Source organism: Danio aesculapii, chromosome 9 (genome assembly GCF_903798145.1).
Source record: "Danio aesculapii chromosome 9, fDanAes4.1, whole genome shotgun sequence".
Taxonomy (NCBI): Eukaryota; Metazoa; Chordata; class Actinopteri; order Cypriniformes; family Danionidae; genus Danio; species Danio aesculapii.
This window is the reverse complement of record NC_079443.1, coordinates 48,499,314-48,512,479: the sequence shown is the minus strand read 5'-3', so window position 1 is coordinate 48,512,479 and position 13,166 is coordinate 48,499,314.

The following is a 13,166-nucleotide window of genomic DNA, read 5'->3' as shown; positions in this document are numbered from 1 at the left end:
TTGACGATGCTTTCCATACATAATTAGATTTTTTCTTCACAGCATAACAAATTTTTTTTATTAAAATCTATAAATATATTAATATTTATATATTATTTGTAATACAATTTTGTCCTTTAATACAAGCAGTCAGATATATGAACTGTATCTTTAATTTTACCTGCTCAAAGAAAACTCTTTTTGGATGTTTTAGACATAACTCCAATACATAGACAGAACAACATGAGCATTTATAGCAAATAAACTAATGTAAATATTATCCCGCTTATTTTTTGAGCGCTGTCAAACAAATTCTTACACTCCTATGATTGGTCATTGTCTTCACCCGCTCAACAGAATCGGCTGCGATTGGCTTTAAAAATGAAAGCGCTGTTCACAATTGAGTGATGCGGGAAGAACAGCCGTGGTTACAGTCTTCATCTGCACAATGCGCGGTTATCACAGATAATCTGTAATAGACGCAGTGGAGAAAACTCGGACCACAGGCACGTTCGTGTCTGGATCAGCCAAGAGGAGAGGAAAAGTTACCTCATGAACATGCCAGTGGGTCAAATGTCCAAAGTGAAAGCGAGAGAGGCAGAGATGAAGTTTTACAGCATTTCTCCCTGGTAGTGAAATAATGGCTTGTGCTGTATACCTTCAATGAAAACTCTCCAGCAAACTTAGAAGCAGTGAATCATGCACAATTATCTGCGATTTAATAAATAATAGGAGCATTTTACTTACTCCCCCTTGCCTCCTTCGCCATAGTATTCTCCCGCGACATCACTCGTAGGAGATAAACAATGTCAGTACATAATAACCGATTATGATCTATTACTGAACTGATATCGAATTGTCCTGTATCGCGGTGCACAGAGAAGACAATTAATTTGACACCCCTAATATATATATATATATATATATATATATATATATATATATATATATATATATATATATATATAACAATTATATATAACAAGTCATATTACAATTACACAAGTTTTTAAAAAGTGAATAAATGAGTTGTCTACTTTTTAAAGGAAATTCATGTGGAAGTTTGCATTTTTGTAAGTTTTAAAAAGTTAAAATGGCAGTAGATTACTTTTTATTATATTTATTATAATAAACTCCATCAGAGGTATTTAAAAATGCTCATTACATTGCTTTTTAGAAAAATCTATTAAAAGGTCAGAGTTCAGCAACAGCTCATTCCCACATGGAGAAAATGCGTAGGCATTTTTGAAGACAAAAGGCCATGAGTCAACGGCACTGCTGTCGCTATAAAACAAGCCAGAATGTTACAAAGCAAACCCTAACGAATCCTTCAGGACGTTAATTCTTCTATTTTTTTTCTGCTGCTCTGCTATACCCGCCAGGCTGTTCTTGTCCTACCACAGTCAGACAATGCAATGCCACACAAGTAGAGTTGCATTACTTGCCCCATTGTGATCTGCAGCACTCGATCAGGAATTTAACCTTTGAGTTTAATTACTGGAGCCGATTTCTGCTGACTTAGGCAATCTGGGCTTTCACTACTGACGTCATTCGCTAACTGCCCTCGGGGCCGCAATACTCTATATTTAACAAGTGTCACACAGGCCAACACGCAGAGAAGAGAAGCAGAGCGAGATAGAGGAACATGTGGCATCATGTAGAGGCTCATGGTGGATGGATTTTTGTTGCATGTCGTTTTATTCCCTCACAAACTTGCTGACTGAGCTCAAATCCCATTCTCCAGCTTTCCATTTTTAGGCACATGTGGTGGTCTAATGAACAGTCATCTTAGGTGTTAGTAAAATATATTAAATGATTGCATGTGCAATACAGTTATGGTTGTAGAAATGCAAATGCATTTACAGTGCTGTGAAAAAGTATGTGCCCCCTTACTGATGAATTATTTTTCTTTTTGCATGTTTGTCACACTTTAATAACTAAAATCAACAAACTATTAGTTTATATTAGTGAAAGATAACAAGCAAACATTGTGTAGTTTTTAAATGAAGGTTATCAGGAATCAAATAAACTTTTTCTACTCACGTTAAACTTCGTATAACTAAAACTATTTAGCTGAAACCCAATTAACTGATTAAAACTAAAGTAACATAAAAACATATGTTATGTTTTTTGATATTTCATTTTTAGTGTGTATTAACAAGGGGGGGAAAAATCCAAAACTAAATATCCCTGTGAAAAACCTGCACCATGGTTTACTTGTTTTATCTTTCACTAATATTTAATTAGTTGATGATCTGAAACATTAAAATCTGACAAACATGCCAAAAAAAAAAGATCATTAAGGCGGCAAAAACTTTTTCACACCACTGTGTATCATGTCTCTGAGCAGAATTAAACTACACTGTTAACAATTTAACACGGTTAAAGTTCGCCAGTAACTTACTATAAATCAATTACAGCAAAAAAATACTGTATTTGCATTTATAGCACTGTTTATCTCGCTCTTTCTGAATTCACAGTATTGTATATCTTTACTGTAAAATATACAGTCATTTTTACAATGCAGCTTTAAAATACAGTAACACACTGGATAACATAAAAGCTATAGCTATATTTCCTGCAGGCACAGAACGTCAACATGACGTCATATTGGCGTTGTACCCCAATGTACCCCTACGCCGTGGGGACGTTGGATTCTGTTTGTACATGAAAATCGTGTTGACGTCAGAACCCAATGTCAGGCCGACGTCAATGTCCAGCATCAAACCTAAAATCAACCAAATATCAATATCTAATCATGTTACATCTTAACGTTTTGTGGATGTTACCACTATGACATCTATCAGATGTTGGATTTTTGGTCATTTTCCAAAACAACCTAAAAATCGACAAAATATAAACGTAATTTGACGTCATTATGGACGTTAAAATAAACGTGCTCCTTGAAGATAATTTGTAAATATTCTACTGTAAAAAAAAAAAAAAAAAAAAAAAAAAAATATATATATATATATATATATATATATATATATATATATATATATATATATATATATATATATATATATATATATAAACTTAAATGTTGATTGATAGTGTGAATTGTTAAAACCTTATTGACAAATATTATGAAATATTATTATTATGTTTTGTAGTCCAGCGTTGCATATTAATATAAATTTAAATAATAAATAAATACAAATAATAAAAATAATAAGAAATAATAAGAAGAAAGTAAGAAAAATGTATCATTTTAAATGTATTTAAAAAATAAAATAAATAAATACATTAGTTAATTAATAAAAAGAAACATACATGGAGTCCTATTTTACCATTAGAATTTTAACATTTGAACTTCACAACAATGTTTTTCACAATCCTCTCTAATCCTTTTTATATTTAAATAAATGAATAAATAAATAAATTAATTTAATTTTAAAAAATACAAAAAAAAAAACTAATTAATTTAAATACAAATAAATACAAATAATATCAATAAATAAATAAATAAATAAATAAATAAATAAATAAATATTAATGAATGTGTTTAATTACAATAAATAAATAGATAAATAAATAAATAAATAAATAAATAAATATTAATAAATTTGTTTAATTAAAATAAATAAATAAATAAATAAATAAATAAATAAATAAATAAATAAATAAATAAACAAACAATTAGTTAACTAATAAAAAGAAACATACATAGTATCCTATTTTTTAAATTAGAATTTTAACATTTGCACTTCACAACAACATTTTTCACAATCCTCTTAGGTATAACCAAAATGTATATAATTTAGTCAGACACACAATGAAAGTAAAGTGTAAACTAAAAAAAAGATGTACCGCGTTATAAATGTGACTCAAGTCAAGCCAATATTTTTAAACAGTCGTGAGTTTATTAATATGATCATAAAAGTACTACAAAAATGGACTTTATAGCAAGTTTTCAGTTTAGATTTGATGTTTTACTAAAGTATTACTATTATTATTAGTATTATTTTCATCATTCCTCACTTGTAGGTCTATTTAATAAAAGCATCTGCTAAATAAGTGAAATAAAATTATTATATTTTTATTGGTCAAAGATAATTCTTAAAAAAGCATCAAAACAATAAAATAATTTATATATTAGATAATTAAGTTCACAAAATATTATTTTTAAACTTAACGTGATGCAAACATTAAATGGGTCATCTCATCTTTTGACCCACATTCTTTAAAAGTGAAAAATATAATCAGCCAGACAAAGTACACTTGAAAGACTCAATATCTCATGCGGTGTTGTGTTCAGTGGTCAAATGAATGATTGTCCTAGGTGTTACAATTCATTTACCAGACATGTATTTTAAATGAGCAGCCAGGGTCATTTGCATAATAAATGAGATTGATTACACGGCTGTGACGCAGTCAACTCGTTGACGCAGTCAACTCCAGTTCCCAATGTGTAATCGACCGTACCCATATCAGCCACATTACTTTAGGGAAACATGTTTAAGCCTCTTCTTCTGCTTTTTAAACATTTATTGCAGTACATTTAACAATACAACATATGATAACATACAAACACAAATAGTCATTTAAAACATACAAGTACACAAAGTACATTGTGCCAGTTTCACAATTCACATACTCAACCCAAAATTTACTTCAGTTAAATATTAAAAATAATAATAATGAAATCTTCAACTTATTTTGCAGAATATTAGCTATATTTATTTATAACATCAATAAACTAAATAAAACATGTATAAATACTCTATTATTAATTGCAATCTTACACAAGTTATAAAAGGTGCCCACAATTAATCATAAGATCTACTGCTTTTTCTGGAAATAGCATTTATCCTTTCCATAACCAAGTGCTTTAATAATAAATTCAACCAATATTCAATATTTAAGAAATGCTTAGTTCTCTGGTGTTAAATAATAGTTTTTATTTTTTGCCTAGGATTAAGGTGATATTAATCTTTTTTTTTGTTTTTTCATTAATTTCAGGAAATTATCCCAACAATGAAAAACGAATAAACTATAATTTGGAACTAATAATTTTGAATTCAACCGTATATATATATATATATATATATATATATATATATATATATATATATTATATATATATATATATATATATATATATATTATATATATGTACATACATACACACACACAGAACAGTTCTGTCTGGTTCTCGAATTTGATTGGCTGATAGCTGTGCAATATTCTGCATAAACAGCATTTGAACTGCTTCTTTACCCTTGTGTATTACTCCGCCCAAATAGAGTAACAGCAGATCAATAAACTCACTACAGTTTGACAAATATTGCAGCTGTGGACAACAATGTACTTTAGAGGCTTTTTCAGGTGAGAATGTAGTTGTTTAGATTGCAAACTGTGCAGTTTATCTATAAGGATAGTGCCTATTTTAAATATTTATAATTTTTAATAATGTTAATGTTTTAATAACAAGATGGGCAACAGCGACAGCAGAATAAGCCCTTGGAGGAGAAAAAACTCCTGCTGATCAAATCATAAGACAAGCCGATCATTCTCTTTTGTATTTGGTAGTGCTTTATTTATACCGTTGTATCTGGTAATGTTTGCTTGACTTTGGCTTTTTTGTGGTTAATTATTGTGATATCCCAATTGCAACAGAGAAATACTGGGAAATGTCTCTAAACTGATGACCTTATAATCTTAATGTGAGCAAAATCACCTGTTTTGTCATCACTTTAGACAGTATGGTGGAGAATAATTTACATACTATCTTTAAAGTGACGTTGGTGAATTCACAATGGTTTCTGCTGTTCTGACATCAGCTGCAAATGTGAGTGAATAGTTTTTTTTTTAGATTCTGCGTGTTTTCTTTTTCATATATACAATTATGGTGTCAAACTGTTGTATAAACGCAATATCACATCTCACCAGCCGATATACAGCCATATCGCACTTCTACTCATGTGATCATGTCATATCACTCTTAAATATATATATATATATAATTCGTTTTTTGTGTAAAACCTTATATTGGATGTTTTAAATTAGAATTATTAATCATAGAAAATATTATTATTTGTGACTAACCATTAAAGAAAGACATCAATCTGATAACATTTTTTTAATAGATAAATATAACGAATTATCTACACTGAAAAAAATCGAAATAATTAATACAGTAAATAAAGTAGAACCTGTAAAATATATATATATATTTATTTAATTTTACTGTAGACTACCATATTCCATTAGAGTGTTTAAAGCATTTTTGGTTACTAAAAAACATACTAACATCTACACATTGTACCTTTGTTTAGGTCCAATATATATATATCTATATATATATACTATATATATATATATATATATATATATATATATATAATTTATTTTTTAAGGAAAGTTACTGTTAACCAGGTAACCGACTTTTACTCTTGTATTTTTACAGTTTTTAACCGTTAAAATGATGGCCATTTTCCACAGTGTATACTAAGTAATAATACTATATAATAAGTATTATACATTTTAGTTCGCCACTTCTGTTTCTATTCAGGTCCTCGTCTGTTTGCTGAGCTGTTTCTGCTTCCAGTAACTCTGTAGCTGGAGCTCCCAGAAGTGATACCTCATCGCCAGCCAACGTGATTAATCGCAGCCTAATGAAGAGGCAGAGACTTCAGACGTAAACTGTAGGACGCCCTGCTGGCCGCGCTCATTAAAGCAGAGATGCTGATGGTGGCTTTGTGTTGGCAGGGATGCGTCTGAGTCACTGTCAAGTCGCTATAACGGCACAGCATGAGCGGAAGTGCAAGCGACGCGGTGATGTTTCGGATGGAGCCCCGCTCACTTTTCCTCTGCTTTTCAAGTGTAACCGCAGGTTTCTTTAAGATAACAACTGTCAGAAGGGACTAATTAGGGGAGGGACAGACATGGCGAGGCCTTTCCCTGTGTATGCGTGCTGATTCTGGAAAAAAAGTCTGGGAGAATGAGTCTTTCGCTCCCTGAACTCTGAGCTTGTTTCCTGCTGTGCGTTTCTCTATCACCACACCCCGACTTGCTCCATCTCTCTGTTTCAAGGAGCAGTTCAGCCACAAATGAAAATTCTTTCATCATTTACTCAGCCTCATGTCGCTCCAGCCCTTTATTATTTTTCTTTTTTATCCTCATGCAATGTAAAATGTAAAAGGCAAAGTGTGAGAGCAAAACTGGAGCCTAATGCTAAATTAGTTTGACCCACAGTCAGGTGACAGGGTTTGTGCTGAAATTGCATGGAAGTTTTTTTTATGTTTAGTGGACGTCTGACACCACGTGTTAAAAATGCAATACTGAGATCAAATCCAGGCAGGGCAAGTTTCTTGCATCAAAGATTTTTTTTTCAGCATTTTAACTATCAACAATAATTCATGTAATTTTTACATTTATTTTATTCTTGCATGAAAACAAACTTAAAGACATAAACTTTTGATATTATTTTTCATTCTGAAATAGGACAACAAGAAGCTATGATGTAAGCTAAAGACCTCCATCTAAAACATAAACTACCTGACAAAAGTCTTGTCATCGATCCCAGTTGAAAGAGCAACAAATAATAACTTGACTTCTAGTTGATCATTTGGAAAAGTGGCAGAAGGTTGATTTTTCTGGTGAATCATCTGTTGAACTGCATCCCAATCATCACAATACTGCAGAAGACCTATTGGAACCCACATGGAGCCAAGATTCTTACAGATATCAGTCAAGTTCGGTGAAGGAAAAATCATGGTTTGGGGTTACATTCAGTATGGGGGCATGCGAGAGATCTGCAGAGTGGATGGCAACATCAACAGCCTGAGGTATCAAGACATTTGTGCTGCCCATTACATTACAAATCACAGAAGAGGGCAAATTCTTCAGCAGGATAGCACTCCTTCTCATACTTAAGCCTCCACATCAAAGTTCCTAATAGCAAAGAAGTTCAAGGTACTCCAGGATTGGCCAGCCCAGTCACCAGTCATAAACATTATTGAACACTATTCCAGATGACTTTATTATTAAGTGATTTGAGTATGGATGCAGTCCTCCAAGCTCATGGGAGTCATACACAATATTCATTCTTTTTCCACTGCAACATGACTTTATATTCTATACTGTACATTATTTCTGTTAATGAAAAGACTTTTTGTTAAGCAAAGACCTTACTATCCTAAATAAATAATAAAAAATAAAGGCATGATCATATTTTATTTGACTAAAATAAGGATAATGTAGAGGTCTTTGCCTTTCATATAAGCCACTTCTGATACAAAATCATCAACTAGCAATCAAGTAATTATTTGTTGTTCCTAAAACTTGGATAGATGACAAGACTTTTGTCAGATAGTGTACTGTAATACAGTATCACTCATTCTTGGTGGAGTATACAATTTTAGGTAAAGATTTTTTTATACGGTATGGATACTTAACTAATCAAAAGTGACAGTTCATTCATTTATTTATATATTTATATATGTATTTATTTATTTATTTATTTTTTTTATTCATGACAGATGTTTATTGACTGACAAATCAGCATGTTGATTTATTAAGGACTATGTGACATGTAAGTTATATTTCTATTTTTGCTTAAATACATTTTTAGAGATTATATTATGAATAATTAGCACCTTGGACTAATGATAATGATGTTGTAAGGTAAATTATGTTTAGTTTCTTGTACAACCATGTATATCATTTAATATCATAAGATTTCAAAATGCCATCAGGATTCACATGTTTGGCTTAAAGCAGAAGGTAAGATTGTAATTTTTTTTCCTCGAATTGGGATGAACATCCAATTAAAATGATCGTGAACTGAGGAAAAAAAAGTAGGGCGGTGTGTGATTCTCAGACAAACTGATTCAATAGTCAGAAAATGGAGAAATGGAGAAATTGAGGAATTTATAAAAGTCAGACACGCTCTGATAGCCCTACCCTAAATGGCTGATAACCCCACCCTAAACGGCTGATAGTCCCGCCCTAGCATGCATGTATTTATGGTAGTGTTTTAAATTAATGCATATCCCTATCCTATCTGAATGAAATGCATTAATAATAAATTGTCTCTTTACAAAAGAAATATACCACAATTCATATCTCCACCCAAAATGACAGAGCTCCACCCTAAATGACTGCTAGCCCTGCCCTAAATGGCTGATAACCCCGCCCTAAATGACTGACAGCCCTAACCTAAATGGCTGATAACCCTGCCCTAAATGGCTGATAGCTCTGCCAAAAAAAGGCATTCCATGTGACCAGAAGTGAAGGGAAGTCTTGTTCGAGGGGGAGGGAAGTTTATGGTTTTAATTAAAGATTCTGAGGGCAGATTACTTTTTTTTAACAATGAAGTGCACAGATACATTGTTTATAACAAGCACTAGTATATAGACTTAAAAAATAAGATGAGTACATTTTGATTTCATACCGACTTTAATTCCGTATTTTGTATGCATTTTTGACTCCCAAAATGCAGGGAGCTGTTGATGTTAATTTTAAGAATCATTGAAGAACTACAGATTGAGCTAACATCTTCTTTAATGTTCTACTGAAGAAGAAGTAAAACAGTCACTTACATATTGTCTGGCCTAAGGGTGAGTAAATTAACAGTTAATTTTTTTAATTAAAGTTGAATTTTTTGGGTTACTATCTCTTTAAAAAAAAAGCGTCATGGGGGAGTTAATAATAATATAATGGCAGACGATTTCCAGTGAAGTATTAAGTGTTAACGCACTTCACGCACATTGACTTAGCATTTGTCACTCTTAGTCAGTGCATCCAGAAGTTCTCACAGCTAGTCCGTGGTTTTTCTTTTGCATTTGATGTGGTCTGAACTATTTGGGTGAACTAGCAGGAAACTCGTGTCTACGTACAGTACCACACACATATGTAAAAAGGTCTGTGTTTAGTCTTGAGCTGTAAGCCAGCACGGGGGCCCGGCTGTATATAAAAAAAAACCCACAAGAGTCATACTATTATTCAGTCGGTTTTAGCTCTTTATTCCCAGCAAAAATAAATATTTTAAAAATATGTTTAAAAGAATCTAATAGACATCTAATAGATGTCTAAAATTAGACCAAAAAATAGACTAGTCATCAAATACACAATAATGAACATGTGAAGTCTGTCTAATCCAGGGGTGTCTAAACTCTGTCCTGGAGGGCCGGAGTCTTGCATATTTTATTTCCAACCCTAATTAAACACACCTGAACCAGCTAATCAAGCTGTTTAGGTATACTAGAAACTTCCAGGCAGGTGTGTTGAAGGAAGTGGGAGCTAAACTATGCAGGACACCGGCCCTCCAGGACCGAGTTTGGACATCCCTGATCTAATCAGTCTTCACTACCTGACAAAAGTTTTACGAAAAAGACATAACTTGACTTCTAGTTGATCATTTGGTATCAGAAATGGCTTATATGAAAGGCAAAGTCCTCTAGATTACGTTTATTTTAGCTAAATAAAATATGATCATGCCTTGATTTTTTTATTATTAAATTAGGACAGTAAGGTCTGACTTTGCTTAAAGAAAAGTTTTGTCACTTAACATAAATAATGTACAGTATAAAATATAAAGTCATGCTGCATTGGAAAAAGAATGAATTTTGTGTAAGACTCCCATGAGTCTGGAGGACTGCATCCATACATCTCTGCAATGACTCAAATAACTCATTAATAAAGTCATCTGGAATGGCAAAGAAAGCATTCTTGCAGGACTCCCAGAGTTCATCAAGATTCTTTGGATTCATCTTCAATGCCTCCATCTTACCCCAGACACGCTCAATAATGTTCATTTCTGGTGACTGGGCTGGCCAATCCTGGAGCACCTTGACCTTCTTTGCTTTCAGGAACTTTAATGTGGAGGCTGAAGTATGAGAAGGAGCTGAAGAATTTGCCTTCTACTGTGGGCAGCACAAATGTCTTGGTTGTTCAGGCTGTTGATGTTGCCATCCACTCCGCAGATCTATTGCATGCCCCCATACTGAATGTAACCCCAAACCATGATTTTTCCTTCACCGAACTTAACTGATTTCTGTGAGAATCTTGAGTCCATGCTCGTTCCAATAGATCTTCTGCAGTATTGTGATGATTTGGATGCAGTTCAACAGATGATTCATCGGAAAAATCTACTGCCACTTTTCCAAATGATCAACTAGAAGTCAAATTATTATTTGTTGCTCTTACAGCTGGGATCCACGACAAGACTTTCATCTGGTTGTTTAATTTACAATAATAAGGCAACAAGTTTACTCTCTTCAATAAAGTCAACTAATCACTTTTTACAGAGTATATCATGAGAAACCGGCTCCAAACAATGTGCATCTCCACAGGGAGGAATCAGTGAACCTCCCACACTGTCTGAAGAACATTTCTCTTGAGTGACTTGTTTAAGCAGATGGCAGATGTCCACTCAAAAAAAAAAAAAAAAAAGCAATTCCTTCACTCAAGCTCATCTTATCAGCAAGACAAGAGAACAGTAGCTTCGGTCATCGGTTATCAGTCAAAGCAGATAACCTCTCACACAGACGTTTATCAGCATCACTATAATCACAGAACATGACCTAATGTTGATCCGAACATGCAAAAAAATAATCGGTCTTGACAACAGTGTCAACAAAACGACTCCTTAGCACTGTTTATTTACAGAGTCGCCACCCTGATAATGGCCTGTCAGAGTTGTTATTTAAAATATGAGCAGGGAAAGTATTTTAGGAATTAAATGCAAGCTGCACAATGTAGTGCTGAGAAGTCCGAGGCATGGTATTTGTGGGAATTATTAATCACAGCAACGAGAGGAATGAATGTTAAGTGAAGCGAGGGTGGAGACAGATTAATCTCATGTGGTTAATTGTGTTGACTTTCCTAAACACTCGCTGAAGTTTGACATGCAACCTGCTCTTCCAAAAATGTAGCGCCCGCTCCAACGAAACTGTTTCCGAGTGACAAATGAGTGGGTATTAGATCCCAATGCATCACTGTGAAAGTTGCTTGAGAATGTCTGTCGGTCAAACAGCAGGTCAACAAGATGTCAATGTTTCTATTCCTGCACCGTGACAAACACAACAAACATTTGTGGTTCTTATGAAGATTGTGGATTTAGTGATATACAATATAAACTTCAATAAATCACTGTGACTTCAACATATTAACTAATTAGGTTAGATGTTTCTCAATATGCGTTGTTGTCTGTACTTGCGTTTACTTGTAATAGTCATCAACTGTCACCGAAGTACTGTTCAAATTCAAAGTTCACATCTTGCCAAGTACAGAAAAAATTTCGGGATGTATACTTGTTCCACCCCCTTTGTTGAGGACGTATCAAGATGTTACTTGTGCAAACTTGAGAAGCACAGGTAATCCAGAATGCATTGCAGCCCAACCAGCGAAAGCTAATGGCGGAGAAGAAAACCTGCACAATTTAAAAAATACTCCTCTGTTGTGTCACAAAATAAAGATTTATGCGTTTTTCAGGCAATAATGTAGTTGTTTTAAACTCGAATCAGCAGTTTTACAAAGTTAGCGAGTCTTTGACGATGTGCTTCAGGCTGGTTTATACTTCTACGTTGAGTGATTGGCGTGACCCATGGCGCATGCCTTGCGCATTGCCATGTATTAATTCTTCTGTGCGCTGTTTGTGTTGCTCTGCAATAACACTACCGATACGCTAGCTGGCAGTGAGGTTTATATTTTCCTCTGTATCGAGTTTCTTTGCTGGGGTTTTTTTTTTTTTCTGAACGCTACCATAAGGTACAAATAGCTCAAACTTGCTCATTTTGAGGCGGGAACCTCAAGGGGTGGACATGCAACAACTTTAACCATGAGGTAATTACAAAACAAAAGTTTCCTACTGCTGCTCCTTCACGGGACCCTACACTTGTAAACATTCACTCCAACGGGTTCGCACAGCTCTCTGTACCGCTCACACTCATCATCGATACCAAGCCGACCAATCACAGAGCTTGCGCTACGCGTCATTGCGATGTATGGTTACATTTTTGAGAGGTGCGGGTCAGCGTTAGCGATGGCCACGGCGAGGGCTTTGTGATCACGCGAAGGTTGTGCCAGAGCATACACGTGCGCTTGACGCAGAAGTATAAATCAGCCTTTATACGGACTCTGAGCCCTGTCAAAGGGAGCTCCATGAACACCTCCCCAACCAACAGCAGCTTTACTTCGGCCAGTCCATCTTGGATCTTCCGCTGGACAATGTAATTTCT